Here is a 14,850-nt window from a genome sequence, read left to right on the forward strand (position 1 = left end):
CCTTCTTGTGTCTCCTTCTCACAGACAGTAAGCGCACCTTCTTACATACGTCACATACTGTCACGTCATACGTCACATACGTATACGCCCTCGCCGAGCAGAGAGGTAGCAGCAAGGGTAACGTTAGCTGTGATAATAGCAGAGCCGTGCGAGTGGTAATACGAGAGAAAGAAGGTGCGGATCTGGTAACAAATGAAGGAAGAATTCATTACCAAGAAAAGCAGAACCATCGTCTGGCGGTGGTTCTGCTTCAAGCGGGTATTTGTTGATTAGACAACTTTAATTTGTCAAGTGTGGGGCACAAGCATTGTTACCAAAAGTAGCATTACTGATAATATGTAGCATAATTTGAAAAGTCTCTTGGTAATAACTGTCTAATAAATACAGTTTTGGTCAACTGACTTAGTTGTGATTTCCTTCTCTGCATGAAAGTTTAAAATGAGTATATATTAGTTCAGTGTGAACAAAATGTTTTTAATGTAGACACATCATCATACTGCTGTGGTTATAGAGCGAAACCGAAAGTCGCTGTGCGTGCCGCTCTTAGAAAGTCACCTGACCGATCATGAGCTGTTTTGGTCCCGTGACCGATACGTGAACTGTGTCGCACTGGCACCTGTGTGCCAAACTGTCTTTATAAGGAAGCGCGTCTGTCAACGAGATGCTGCTGCCAACAGAATCGCCGCACTTCTGTCGTTTGTCATTTATCGTCGTCGGAGATCATTTTCGCCGTGTGGGAATATTTTGATCATATATCGGAAAAAAAGGTATTTGTGTTCATTTCCTTGTCGTTTCATCCTGTTCTCTCAAAGTTTCTAGCATTGTCCCACCCACACAAACATCCTATTGCTAGAAGCATTTAAGTCTCACCTTAAAACTCATTTGTATACTCTAGCCTTTAAATAGACTCCCTTTTTAGACCAGTTGATCTGCCGTTTCTTTTCCTTTTCTTCTATGTCCCACTCTCCTTTGTGGAGGGAGTCCGGTCCGATCCGGTGGCCATGTACTGCTCGCCTGTGTATCGGCTGGGGACATCTCTGTGCTGCTGATCCGCCTCCGCTTGGGATGGTTTCCTGCTGGCTCCGCTGTGAACGGGACTCTCGCTGCTGTGTTGGATCCGCTTTGGACTGGACTCTCGCGACTGTGTTGGATCCATTATGGATTGAACTTTCACAGTATCATGTTAGACCCGCTCGACATCCATTGCTTTCCTCCTCTCCAAGGTTCTCATAGTCATCATTGTCACCGACGTCCCACTGGGTCATTATTGTCACCGATGTCCCACTGGGTGTGAGTTTTCCTTGCCCTTATGTGGGCCTACCGAGGATGTCGTAGTGGTTTGTGCAGCCCTTTGAGACACTAGTGATTTGGGGCTATATAAGTAAACATTGATTGATTGATTGACTTTAAAAAGCAGTAACAAACAATCTCTTTGATAGCTCAGTTGGTAGAGTGGAGGACTGCAGTTAATCATGCCGACTTCTGTAGTGCACTTGTTCAAATCCAGCTCAAACCTATTACCTTTTTACCATGTATTGATTAACGTGGACCCGATTTAAACACGTTGAAAAACTTATTCGGGTGCTACCATTTAGTGGTCAATTGTACGGAATATTTGTGTGGCGGGGCTCTCCCTTAGAGATAGGGTGAGAAGCTCTGTCATCCGGGAGGAACTCAAAGTAAAGCCGCTGCTCCTTCACATCGAGAGGAGCCAGATGAGGTGGTTCGGGCATCTGGTCAGGATGCCACCCGAACGCCTCCCTAGGGAGGTGTTTAAGGCACGTCCAACCGGTAGGAGGCCACGGGGAAGACCCAGGACACGTTGGGAAGACTATGTCTCCCGGCTAGCCTGGGAACGCCTCGGGATCCTCCGGGAAGAGCTGGACGAAGTGGCTGGGGAGAGAGAAGTCTGGGTTTCCCTGCTTAGGCTGTTGCCCCCGCGACCCGACCTCGGATAAGCGGAAGAAGATGGATGGATGGATGTACGGAATATGTACTGTACTGTGCAATCTAATAATACAAGTTTCAATCAATCAATCAATCAACAGTGCGTATTCAGAGCGCATGTAAAAAAAATAATAATTAAAAAAAAATTCCCATCCCACAAGTATCCTCATTCACAACATGTTCGCTTAGATTTCCATGTTATGATACATGTGCATACCATTTAGTGGTCAATTGTACGGAATATGAACTGAACTGTGCAATCTACTAATAAAAGATTCAATCAGTCAATCAATCAATCATGTTCACATTATTTATTGACTGTATCTAAAAAAGATAAAACTATATTTTTATTTAAATGAAGATATGAAATAATCCTAAATGAAATACAATGATTTGGTTTATATTGTTGTATATACTAGGTCAGGGGCGCTCACAATTTTTCTGCAGGCGAGCTACTTTTCAATTGACCAAGTCGAGGAGATCTACCTCATTCCTATTTATAATTTATATTTATTTATTTATGAAAGAGACATTTTTGTTAACAAGTTAATGGTGTTTAATGATAATACAAGCATGTTTAACACACATAGATTCCTTTCTTTCATGAAGACAAGAATATAAGTTGGTGTATTTGATTCTGATGACTTGCATTGATTGGAATTAGACAGTGGTGCTGATAACGTCCGCATTTTCAAATGGAGGAAAAAAAAAAGTCCTCCTTTCTGTCCAATACCACATGAAAGTGGTTGGATTTGGCATCTCATTTGTCCAACTTGCATACTCGTTTTTAAACACTTTGTTATGAGAGTAGCATATGTGTGTGGCCCTTTAATGTCTGGCAGCAGGTGAGTGACGTCAGTGAGTGTGCGGGTGGGCAAGCAAGTGAGAAAGCGGTCACTGAGGGCGGGGGAGAAATTGGCATCAAACTCCGTAGCTTGCTAGCTTGTGCACGCTAGCTTTCTGACACTCTTATTTTGTTAGCACAGGCAGGATGAAACAGGTCTTTTATGGTGAAGACAGGAACTGTGCAGTCGGTCTTTAGAGTTTTGACAGTAGGTACGGAGTCTCTAGAAATAAAACGTGTTTCTCTGCGTCCGCCCTGTTAGTGATTTTTTTCTTAAATATGAGCTCGCAGCAGCCAGCGTCATCTCACAAGATCCTCGGGTGCCGAGAATGTCAAACAACTGACGAAAGTGAAGTCTTGGTATGATTGATGATTGCTCATTTTTATGTATATTTTTTAATGCCTGGCTTGAGATCGACTGACACACCCTCCGAGATCGACCAGTCGATCGCGACCGACGTAATGCCCACCCCTGTACAAGGTCATAAAATCAGTGTCAGTTGAGTCGGTCCATTGGGTTGCCTGCAGGGATTTTTAATGCCCAGCAGATGTCAGTATTTAGTGACACAGTATCAATACAGTTTTGCAATGTGTCAAAATGATACATGAAGCCTCATCAACCCATCACTAGTATCAAGTGTTAATTCAAGGCTAAGGAAAAATATGGAGATATATATCGTGTATCGCGATATGTCCTAAAAATATCTAGATATTAAAAAAAGGCCATATCGCCCAGTCCTAGTTGAACACATTTTTTTCGTTTTACAAGGCCAACACTTAAGCATTTGGCCACCGCGCCTAAAAGTTGCATTTTCATAAAACACCATAAAATATCCTAAGCCTGATATATTAAAAGTCAACAACAAAGGAGTGAAGATTAGTGATAGAGTACACCTGCTATTTTGATGCCACCAAGTAATGAAAAAGGTCCTTTAGACTTTAACAGAGGAAGGCACAGACGGGGGTTAGATCCATGATTGTCGGTTTACAAGACCGACGCTTCAGCGCTCGTCCACCCCGCCGACAAGGTGCACTGATGTACAATGCCGGAAAATATCACACAATGTCATGAGTAATAAAAAGTGCATCCCAACATTTGGTTTTGCATTTTTCTTCCATCTGAAACAAGTAATATCTGTCCTTGCCTAACATATTGAAAGTAAGCAGCAGGAGAGTAAACACTGGTGACAGAGTATCTCGTTCATCAATGTCACAAGATAATGAAAACTTTTAAATCTTTAACACAGGAAGGCACGGATGGGGGTTGAGCCCGTGATCTTAGAATTACAAGACCCACACCTTACCATCTGGCCACCACACCTAAAAAAAACTAGTCCATGATGTGCCATAAATGCATCAATCAATACTGATAAAAAAAAGATTGGAAATTGTATACCCAAAACTATTGGGACATCTTGAAGCCATTTTATTCGGTTTACAAGACCGAAGCCAGTTTCCACCTTGCCTATAAGTTGCGTTTCCCTGTAAAATATTTTAAGCCTGACATATTGAAAGTAAACAGAAAAGGAGTGAAGATTAGTGATAGAGCGCACCTGCTCTATTTATGTCAGGGTAATGAAAAAGATCCGTCAGATTTTTAACAGAGGAAGGCGCAGATGGGGGTTGTACCCATAATCTTTGGTTTACAAGACCGACGCCGTACCGCTTGCCCACTGCGCTGACAAATTTTTCTGCTGTACGACGCCAAAAAATATCACAAGTCAAAAAAAACGCATGTTGCAAAGACTATTGAGAATAAATGTACACAATGTCCACCCGTCCATCCATTTTCTACTGCTTATTCCCTTTGGGGATGCGGGGGACGCTAGTGCTTCAGCTACAATTGGGCAGAAGGTGGCGTACACCCTGGACAAGTCGCCACCTCATCGCAGGGCCAACACAGATAGACAACATTCACACACTAGGGCCCATTTAGTGTTGCCAATTAACCTATCCCCAGGTGCATGTCTTTGGAAGAAGCCGGAGTATCCAAAGGGAACCCACTCATTCATGGGGAGAACATGCAAACTCCACACAGAAAGATTCCGAGCCAGAGATTGAACCCCAGACTACTCAGAATTTTCGTATTGTGAGGCAGACGCACTAACCCCTCTGCCACCGTGAAGCCTGTGTACAATGTCATGAGTAATAATAAGTAAGCACCAATTCTCGTTTTACATTTTTCTTTCAACTGAAACAAGTATAATCTGTTTCAACTGAAGAAGGCAGAGACGGGGTTTAAATCCATGATCTTCAGTTTAGGAACCCAAGGTCGCTGTGTTCGCAATTTTCCTTTCGTCTGAAACAAATAATATCTGTTTTAACACAGAAAAGCACAAATGGGGATTAAACCCGTTATCTGTCAGTTTACAAGAACGGTGCCTTACCGTTCGGGCCACTAGTATAGGTAAAGAAAAAGTACTCAATGGCATAAGTAATAAAAAGTGTATTGCCAATTTTTGTTCTGCATTTTCCTTCCATCTGAAACAAGTAATATCTGTCAATGCCTAACATATTGAAAGTAAGCAGCAGGAGAGTAAAGATTTGTGATAAAATTGGTTCTTTTTAGAACAGACTTTGTATAAAATAATTTTCTAAAAATGAAACAGACAAACTCTGGCATATTTACTGTGATGCTTTCACTCATATGTTGACCAATATGAATTACGGTATTTGAAGTTATTCAATATCAAGCTTCCTATGGAAGGCAAAACTTCTGTCTAGAATTAAATCGTCTCTAACAAAAAAAATAAAAATAATATTGATAGGCAGAGTCTCCATGAAATACGATAAACAAATCAATCAATACCGATTAAAAACAGGTATTGCATTAAAGTCATGAAAACACTTGACAAACCTCACTGGTTCTGGGAGTTGAAGCCATTTTCTTTGGTTTAGAATAACAACACCTAACCACTTGGTTATGGCGCCTAAAAGTTGCTGTTCCATACAACACAGTAAAATATAATAAGCCTGATATATTGAAAGTAAACAACAGAGTGAAGATAGGTGATCAAGTAAAACTGCTGTATTGATGTCACAAAGTCATGAAATTATTTCACTAAATAAGGTACAGGTGGGGGTTGAACTCACGATCTTCGGTTTACGAGACCGACGCCTTACCACTTGGCCACTGCACCTGAACACAAATGATTCATGTTGTTGTCAAAACTGATAAAAACTATTCGGAAATTGTATCCCAAAAATATTGCGACAACTCACATATTCTGAGGCACGGATGGAGGTTGAAACCAATTTCTTCATTTTACAAGACCGAGGACTTACCTTTTGGCCACCGTGCCTAAAAGTTGCTGTTCCATACAACACAGTAAAATGTCCTAGGTCTGATTTATCTAAAGTAAACAGCAAAAGAGTGACGGTAGCTGATAAAGTAAACCTGTTGTATTAATTTCAAGGTAATGAAATTACTTCACAAAGAAGGTACAGATGGGGGTTGAACCCACGATCTTCGGGTTACGAGACCGACGTTTTACCACTTGACCAATGCACCTGATCACAACTGGTTTATGTTGTTGTCAATACTGATAATAACTCATCGGAAATTGTATCCCAAAACTATTGCGACAACTCACATATTCCGAGGCACCGGTGGAGGTTGAAACCAATTTCTTCATTTTACAAGACCGAGGACTTACCTTTTGGCCACCGTGCCTAAAAGTTGCTGTTCCATACAACACAGTAAAATATCATAAGTCTGATGTATCTAAAGTAAACAGCAAAATATTGAAGATTGGTGATAAAGTAAACCTGTTGTATTAATATCAAGGTAATGAAATTACTTCACAAAGAAGGTACAGATAGGGGTTGAACCCACGATCTTCGGTATACGAGACCGATGTCTCACCACTTGACCACTACACCTGATCACAACTGGTTTATGTTGTTGTCAATACTGATAATAACTAATCGGAAATTGTATCCAAAAACTATTGCGACAACTCACATATTCTGAGGCACCGGTGGAGGTTGAAACCAATTTCTTCATTTTACAAGACCGAGGACTTACCTTTTGGCCACCGTGCCTAAAAGTTGCTGTTCCATACAACACAGTAAAATATCATAAGTATGATGTATCTAAAGTAAACAGCAAAAGATTGAAGATAAAGTAAACCTGCTGTATTCATGTCAAAGTAATGAAATTACTTCTCAAAGAAGGTACAGATGGGGGTTGAACCCACGATCTTCGGTTTACGAGACCGACGCCTTACCACTTGGCCACTGCACCTGAACACATGTGGCTCATCTTGTTGTCGATACTGATTATAACTAATTGTAAATTGTATCCAAAAACTATTGCGAAAACATACATATTCCGAGGCACGAGTGGAGATTGAAACCAATTTCTTCATTTTACAAGACCGAGGACTTACCTTTTGGCCACATGGCCTAAAAGTTGCTGTTCCATACAACGCAGTAAAGTATCATAAGTCTGATGTATCTAAAGTAAACAGCAAAAGAGTGAAGATAGGTGATGAAGTAAACCTGTTGTATTCATGTCACTAAGTAATGAAATTATTTCACAAAAGTAGGTACAGATGGGGGTTGAACCCACGATCTTCAGTTTACGAGACCGACGCCTTACCACTTGTCCACTGCACCTAATCACAGTTGATTTATGATGTTGTCAATACTGATAATAACTATTCGGAAATTGTATCCCAAAACTATTGCGACAACTCACATATTCTGAGGCACCGGTGGAGGTTGAAACCAATTTCTTCATTTTACAAGACCGAGGACTTACCTTTTGGCCACCGTGCCTAAAAGTTGCTGTTCCATACAACACAGTAAAATATCATAAGTATGATGTATCTAAAGTAAACAGCAAAAGATTGGAGATAAAGTAAACCTGCTGTATTCCTGTCAAAGTAATGAAATTACTTCTTACAGAAGGTACAGATGGGGGTTGAACCCACGATCTTCGGTTTACGAGACCGACGCCTTACCACTTGGCCACTGCACCTGAACACAATTGCCTCATCTTGTTGTCAATACTGATTATAACTAATTGTAAATTGTATCCAAAAACTATTACGAAAACTTACATATTCCGAGGCACGGATGGAGGTTGAAACCAATTTCTTCATTTTACAAGACCGAGGACTTACCTTTTAGCCACTGTGCCTAAAAGTTGCTGTTCCATACAACACAGTAAAATATGATAAGTATGATTATCTAAAGTAAAGAGCAAAAGAGTGAAGATAGGTGATCAAGTAAAACTGCTGTCTTAATGTCACAAAGTAATGAAATTACTTCACTAAAGAAAGGTACAGATGGGGGTTGAACCGACGATCTTCGACTTACGAGACGGACGGCTTACCACTTGTCCACCGCACCTGCTCACAGGTGATTTATGATGTTGTCAATACTGATAATAACTATTCTGAAATTGTATCCCAAAACTATTGCGACAACTCACATATTCCGAGGCACGGATGGAGGTTGAAACCAATTTCTTCTTTTTACAAGACCGAGGACTTACCTTTTGGCCACCGTGCCTAAAAGTTGCTGTTCCATACAACACAGTAAAATATCATAAGTATGATGTATCTAAAGTAAACAGCAAAAGATTGAAGATTGGTGATAAAGTAAACATGCTGTATTCATGTCAAAGTAATGAAATTACTTCTCAAAGAAGGTACAGATGGGGGTTGAACCCACGATCTTCGGTTTACGAGACCGACGCCTTACCACTTGGCCACTGCACCTGAACACATGTGGCTCATCTTGTTGTCGATACTGATTATAACTAATTGTAAATTGTATCCAAAAACTATTGCGAAAACTTACATATTCCGAGCCACGGACGGAGGTTGAAACCAATTTCTTCATTTTACAAGACCGAGGACTTACCTTTTGGCCACCGTGCCTGAAAGTTGCTGTTCCATACAACACAGTAAAATATCATAAGTCTGATGTATCTAAAGTAAACAGCAAAAGAGTGAAGATAGGTGATCAAGTAAAACTGCTGTCTTAATGTCACAAAGTAATAAAATTACTTCACTAAAGAAAGGTACAGATGGGGGTTGAACTCACGATCTTCGAGACCGACGCCTTACCACTTGGCCACTGCACCTAATCACAGTTGATTCATGATGTTGTCAATACTGATAACAACTATTCGGAAATTGTATCCCAAAACTATTGCGACAACTCACATATTCTGAGGCATGGCTGGAGGTTGAAACCAATTTCTTCATTTTATAAGACCGAGGACTTACCTTTTGGCCACCGTGCCTAAAAGTTGCTGTTCCATACAACACAGTAAAATATCATAAGTCTGATGTATCTAAAGTGAACAGCAAAAGAGTGAAGATAGGTGATGAAGTAAACCTGCTGTATTCATGTCAAAGTAATGGAATTACTTCTCAAAAAAGGTACAGATGGGGGTTGAACCGACGATCTTCAGTTTACGAGACCGACGCCTTACCACTTGTCCACTGCACCTTCACGCAGCTGATTCATGTTGTTGTCAGTACTGATAAAAACTAATCAGAAATTGTATCTCAAAACTATTGCGACAACTCACATATTCTGAGGCACGAGTGGAGGTTGAAACCAATTTCTTCATTTTACAAGACCGAGGACTTACCTTTTGGCCACCGTGCCTAAAAGTTGCTGTTCCATACAACACAGTAAAATATCATAAGTCTGATGTATCTAAAGTAAACAGCAAAAGATTGAAGATTGGTGATAAAGTAAACCTGCTGTATTCATGTCAAAGTAATGAAATTACTTCTCAAAGAAGGTACAGATGGGGGTTGAACCCACGATCTTCGGTTTACGAGACCGACGCCTTACCACTTGGCCACTGCACCTTCTCACAGCTGATTCATGTTGTTGTCAATACTGATAAAAAACGAATCAGAAATTGTATCCCAAAACTATTGCGACAACTCACATATTCTGAGGCACGGATGGAGGTTGAAACCAATTTCTTCTTTTTACAAGACCGAGGACTTACCTTTTAGCCACCGTGCCTGAAAGTTGCTGTTCCATACAACACAGTAAAGTATCATAAGTCTGATGTATCTAAAGTAAACAGCAAAAGAGTGAAGAGAGGTGATCAAGTAAAACTGCTGTCTTAATGTCACAAAGTAATGAAATTACTTCACTAAAGAAAGGTACAGATGGGGGTTGAACTCACGATCTTCGATTTACGAGATGGACGGCTTACCACTTGGCTACTGCACCTAATCGCAGGTGATATATGATGTTGTCAATACTGATAATAACTAATCGGAAACTGTATCCCAAAACTATTGCGACAACTCACATATTCTGAGGCACCGGTGGAGGTTGAAACCAATTTCTTCATTTTACAAGACCGAGGACTTACCTTTTGGCCACCGTGCCTAAAAGTTGCTGTTCCATACAACACAGTAAAATATCATAAGTATGATGTATCTAAAGTAAACAGCAAAAGAGTGAAGGTAGGTGATCAAGTAAAAATGCTGTATTCATGTCACTAAGTAATGAAATTACTTCACAAAAGTAGGTACAGATGGGGGTTGAACCCACAATCTTCAGTTTACAAGAGCAACGCCTTACCACTTGGCCACTGCACCTTTTCACAGCTGATTCATGTTGTTGTCAATACTGATAAAAACTAATCAGAAATTGTATCCCAAAACTATTGCGACAACTCACATATTCCGAGGCACGGATGGAGGTTGAAACCAATTTCTTCATTTTACAAGACCGAGGACTTACCTTTTGGCCACCGTGCCTAAAAGTTGCTGTTCCATACAACACAGTAAAATATCATAAGTCTGATGTATCTTAAGTAAACAGCAAAAGATTGAAGATTGGTGATAAAGTAAACCTGCTGTATTCATGTCAAAGTAATGGAATTACTTCTCAAAGAAGGTACAGATGGGGGTTGAACCCACAATCTTCGGTTTACGAGACCGACGCCTTACCACTTGGCCACTGCACCTGAACACAATCGGCTCATCTTGTTGTTGACACTGATTATAACTAATTGTAAATTGTATCCAAAAACTATTGCGACAACTCACATATTCTGAGGCACGGATGGAGGTTGAAACCAATTTCTTAATTTTACAAGACCGAGGACTTACCTTTTGGCCACCGTGCCTAAAAGTTGCTGTTCCATACAACACAGTAAAATATCATAAGTCTGATGTATCTTAAGTAAACAGCAAAAGATTGAAGATTGGTGATAAAGTAAACCTGCTGTATTCATGTCAAAGTAATGGAATTACTTCTCAAAGAAGGTAAAGATGGGGGTTGAACCCACAATCTTCGGTTTACGAGACCGACGCCTTACCACTTGGCCACTGCACCTGAACACAATCGGCTCATCTTGTTGTTGACACTGATTATAACTAATTGTAAATTGTATCCAAAAACTATTGCGACAACTCACATATTCTGAGGCACGGATGGAGGTTGAAACCAATTTCTTAATTTTACAAGACCGAGGACTTACCTTTTAGCCACCGTGGCTAAAAGTTGCTGTTCCATACAACACAGTAAAATATCATAAGTATGATGTATCTAAAGTAAACAGCAAAAGAGTGAAGATAGGTGATGAAGTAATAAACCTGCTGTATTCATGTCACTAAGTAATGAAATTACTTCACAAAAGTAGGTACAGATGGGGGTTGAACCCACGATCTTCGGTTTACGAGACCAACGCCTTACCACTTGGCCACTGCACCTGATCACATCTGGTTTATGATGTTGTCAATACTGATAATAACTAATCGGAAATTGTATCCCAAAACTATTGCGACAACTCACATATTCTGAGGCACGGATGGAGGTTGAAACCAATTTCTTAATTTTACAAGACCGAGGACTTACCTTTTGGCCATCGTGCCTAAAAGTTGCTGTTCCATACAACACAGTAAAATATCATAAGTATGATGTATCTAAAGTAAACAGCAAAAGATTGAAGATTGGTGATAAAGTAAACCTGCTGTATTCATGTCAAAGTAATGGAATTACTTCTCAAAGAAGGTACAGATGGGGGTTGAACCCACGATCTTCGGTTTACGAGACCGACGCCTTACCACTTGGCCACTGCACCTGAACACAATTGGCTCATCTTGTTGTTGACACTGATTATAACTAATTGTAAATTGTATCCAAAAACTATTGCGACAACTCACATATTCTGAGGCACGGATGGAGGTTGAAACCAATTTCTTAATTTTACAAGACCGAGGACTTACCTTTTACCCACCGTGCCTAAAAGTTGCTGTTCCATACAACACAGTAAAATATCATAAGTATGATGTATCTAAAGTAAACAGCAAAAGAGTGAAGATAGGTGATCAAGTATTAAACCTGCTGTATTCATGTCACTAAGTAATGAAATTACTTCACAAAAGTAGGTACAGATGGGGGTTGAACCCACGATCTTCGGTTTACGAGACCGACGCCTTACCACTTGGCCACTGCACCTTCTCACAGCTGATTCATGTTGTTGTCAATACTGATAAAAACTAATCAGAAATTGTATCCCAAAACTATTGCGACAACTCACATATTCCGAGGCACGAGTGGAGGTTGAAACCAATTTCTTCATTTTACAAGACCGAGGACTTACCTTTTGGCCACCGTGCCTAAAAGTTGCTGTTCCATACAACACAGTAAAATATCATAAGTCTGATGTATCTAAAGTAAACAGCAAAATATTGAAGATTGGTGATAAAGTAAACCTGCTGTATTCATGTCAAAGTAATGAAATTACTTCTCAAAGAAGGTACAGATGGGGGTTGAACCCACGATCTTCGGTTTACGAGACCGACGCCTTACCACTTGGCCACTGCACCTTCTCACAGCTGATTCATGTTGTTGTCAATACTGATAAAAACTAATCAGAAATTGTATCCCAAAACTATTGCGACAACTCACATATTCTGAGGCACGGATGGAGGTTGAAACCAATTTCTTCATTTTACAAGACCGAGGACTTACCTTTTGGCCACCGTGCCTAAAAGTTGCTGTTCCATACAACAAAGTAAAATATCATAAGTCTGATGTATCTAAAGTAAAGAGCAAAAGAGTGACAGTAGCTGATAAAGTAAGCTTTTTGTATTAATGTCAGGGTAATGAAATTACTTCACAAAGAAGGTACAGATGGGGGTTGAACCCACGATCTTCGGTTTATGAGACCGACGCCTTACCACTTGGCCACTGCACCTGATCACAACTGGTTTACGTTGTTGTCAATACTGATAAAAACTATTCGGAAATTGTATCCCAAAACTATTGCGACAACTCACATATTCTGAGGCACCGGTGGAGGTTGAAACCAATTTCTTCATTTTACAAGACCGAGGACTTACCTTTTAGCCACCGTGCCTAAAAGTTGCTGTTCCATACAACAAAGTAAAATATCATAAGTCTGATGTATCTAAAGTAAAGAGCAAAAGAGTGACAGTAGCTGATAAAGTAAGCTTTTTGTATTAATGTCAGGGTAATGAAATTACTTCACAAAGAAGGTACAGATGGGGGTTGAACCCACGATCTTCGGTTTACGAGACCGACGCCTTACCACTTGGCCACTGCACCTGATCACAACTGGTTTACGTTGTTGTCAATACTGATAAAAACTATTCGGAAATTGTATCCCAAAACTATTGCGACAACTCACATATTCTGAGGCACCGGTGGAGGTTGAAACCAATTTCTTCATTTTACAAGACGGCGGACTTACCTTTTGGCCACCGTGCCTAAAAGTTGCTGTTCCATACAACACAGTAAAATATCATAAGTATGATGTATCTTAAGTAAACAGCAAAAGATTGAAGATTGGTGATAAAGTAAAGATGCTGTATTCATGTCAAAGTAATGAAGTTACTTCACAAAGAAGGTACAGATGAGGGTTAAACCCACGATCTTCGGTTTACGAGACCAACGCCTTACCACTTGGTCACTGCACCTGAACACAATTAACTCATCTTGTTGTCGATACTCATTGTAACTAATTGTAAATTGTATCCCAAAACAATTGCGACAACTCACATATTCTGAGGCACGAGTGGAGCCTCTTGGCTCTTACCTCTTCTTACCTTTTGGCCACCGTGCCTAAAAGTTGCTGTTCCATACAACACAAAGTATGATGTATCTAACTAAAGTAAGCAGCAAAAGAGTGAAGAAAGGTGATAAAGTAAACCTGCTGTATTAATGTCAAAGTAATGAAAAAGTTGCTTCAGATTTTTAACAGAGAATGGCACACATGGGAATTGAAGTCATGATCACCATTTTAAGAGACTAACTTCACTGTTATTGCAAAGTTCCTTTGCCTTGTACAATTAATACCTGTTTTACCATATGAAGGGACAAATGGGACTTGATTCCATTTTTTATTGGTTCACGAGAGCAATGCCTTACCGCTTGGCCACTGCGCTGACAAGCAGCTATGCATTACAACACCGTAAAATATCATAAGTCAAAGGAACAGAGTGTTCCATTAATATTGAAAGTGAAAGTACCCAATGTCCATCCATCCATCCATTTTCTTCCGCTTATCCGAGGTCAGATCGCGGGTGCCCTAAACACCTCCCGGATGGCAGAGCTTCTCACCCTTTCTCTGAAGGTGAGCCCCGCCACCTGGCGGAGGAAACTCATTTCGGCCCCTTTTATGTGTGAACTTGTCCCTTCGCTCATAACCCAAAGCTCATGACCATAGGTGAGGATGGGAACGTAGATCGACCGGTAAATTGAGAGCTTTGCCTTCCGGCTCAACTCCTTCTTCACCACATCGGATCGATACAGCGTCCGCATTACTGAAGATGCCCCACCGATCCGCCTGTCGATCTGACGATCCACTCTTCCCTCACTCGTGAACAAGACTCAGAGGTACTTGAACTCCTCGACTTGGGGCAAGATCTCCTACCCAACTTGGAGATGGCACTCCACCCTTTCCTGGGCGAGAACCATGTACTCAGACTTGGAGTCATGAGTCATAAAAAGGACCTCGGCAATTTTGGTTCTGCATTTTCCTTTCATCTTAAACAAGTTATATCTGTCTGCAAAAAAACAAATCGAAAAAATCGATT

The 14,850-nt window shown here is 40.5% G+C and overlaps 1 protein-coding gene and 14 non-coding genes across 16 annotated transcripts in view; all 15 read right to left on the reverse strand.

Moving 5' to 3' along the window:
* Positions 1 to 14,850, reverse strand: part of znf385c (zinc finger protein 385C) — a 393,452-nt gene that overhangs the window by 53,024 nt on the left and 325,578 nt on the right. The window lies entirely within an intron of this gene.
* Positions 5,860 to 5,931, reverse strand: trnat-cgu (transfer RNA threonine (anticodon CGU)). The gene has a single exon. It is a non-coding gene; the product is annotated as a tRNA-Thr (tRNA).
* On the reverse strand, positions 6,966 to 7,037 carry trnat-cgu (transfer RNA threonine (anticodon CGU)). The gene has a single exon. It is a non-coding gene; the product is annotated as a tRNA-Thr (tRNA).
* Positions 7,340 to 7,411, reverse strand: trnat-cgu (transfer RNA threonine (anticodon CGU)). The gene has a single exon. It is a non-coding gene; the product is annotated as a tRNA-Thr (tRNA).
* trnat-cgu (transfer RNA threonine (anticodon CGU)) lies at positions 7,704 to 7,775 on the reverse strand. The gene has a single exon. It is a non-coding gene; the product is annotated as a tRNA-Thr (tRNA).
* Positions 8,449 to 8,520, reverse strand: trnat-cgu (transfer RNA threonine (anticodon CGU)). Its single transcript has one exon. It is a non-coding gene; the product is annotated as a tRNA-Thr (tRNA).
* trnat-cgu (transfer RNA threonine (anticodon CGU)) lies at positions 9,559 to 9,630 on the reverse strand. The gene has a single exon. It is a non-coding gene; the product is annotated as a tRNA-Thr (tRNA).
* trnat-cgu (transfer RNA threonine (anticodon CGU)) lies at positions 10,680 to 10,751 on the reverse strand. Its single transcript has one exon. It is a non-coding gene; the product is annotated as a tRNA-Thr (tRNA).
* Positions 11,051 to 11,122, reverse strand: trnat-cgu (transfer RNA threonine (anticodon CGU)). The gene has a single exon. It is a non-coding gene; the product is annotated as a tRNA-Thr (tRNA).
* trnat-cgu (transfer RNA threonine (anticodon CGU)) lies at positions 11,428 to 11,499 on the reverse strand. The gene has a single exon. It is a non-coding gene; the product is annotated as a tRNA-Thr (tRNA).
* On the reverse strand, positions 11,799 to 11,870 carry trnat-cgu (transfer RNA threonine (anticodon CGU)). The gene has a single exon. It is a non-coding gene; the product is annotated as a tRNA-Thr (tRNA).
* trnat-cgu (transfer RNA threonine (anticodon CGU)) lies at positions 12,176 to 12,247 on the reverse strand. Its single transcript has one exon. It is a non-coding gene; the product is annotated as a tRNA-Thr (tRNA).
* trnat-cgu (transfer RNA threonine (anticodon CGU)) lies at positions 12,547 to 12,618 on the reverse strand. The gene has a single exon. It is a non-coding gene; the product is annotated as a tRNA-Thr (tRNA).
* On the reverse strand, positions 12,918 to 12,989 carry trnam-cau (transfer RNA methionine (anticodon CAU)). The gene has a single exon. It is a non-coding gene; the product is annotated as a tRNA-Met (tRNA).
* On the reverse strand, positions 13,289 to 13,360 carry trnat-cgu (transfer RNA threonine (anticodon CGU)). The gene has a single exon. It is a non-coding gene; the product is annotated as a tRNA-Thr (tRNA).

The sequence above is a fragment of the Nerophis ophidion genome, linkage group LG07, assembly GCF_033978795.1.
Source record: "Nerophis ophidion isolate RoL-2023_Sa linkage group LG07, RoL_Noph_v1.0, whole genome shotgun sequence".
NCBI classification, from domain to species: Eukaryota; Metazoa; Chordata; class Actinopteri; order Syngnathiformes; family Syngnathidae; genus Nerophis; species Nerophis ophidion.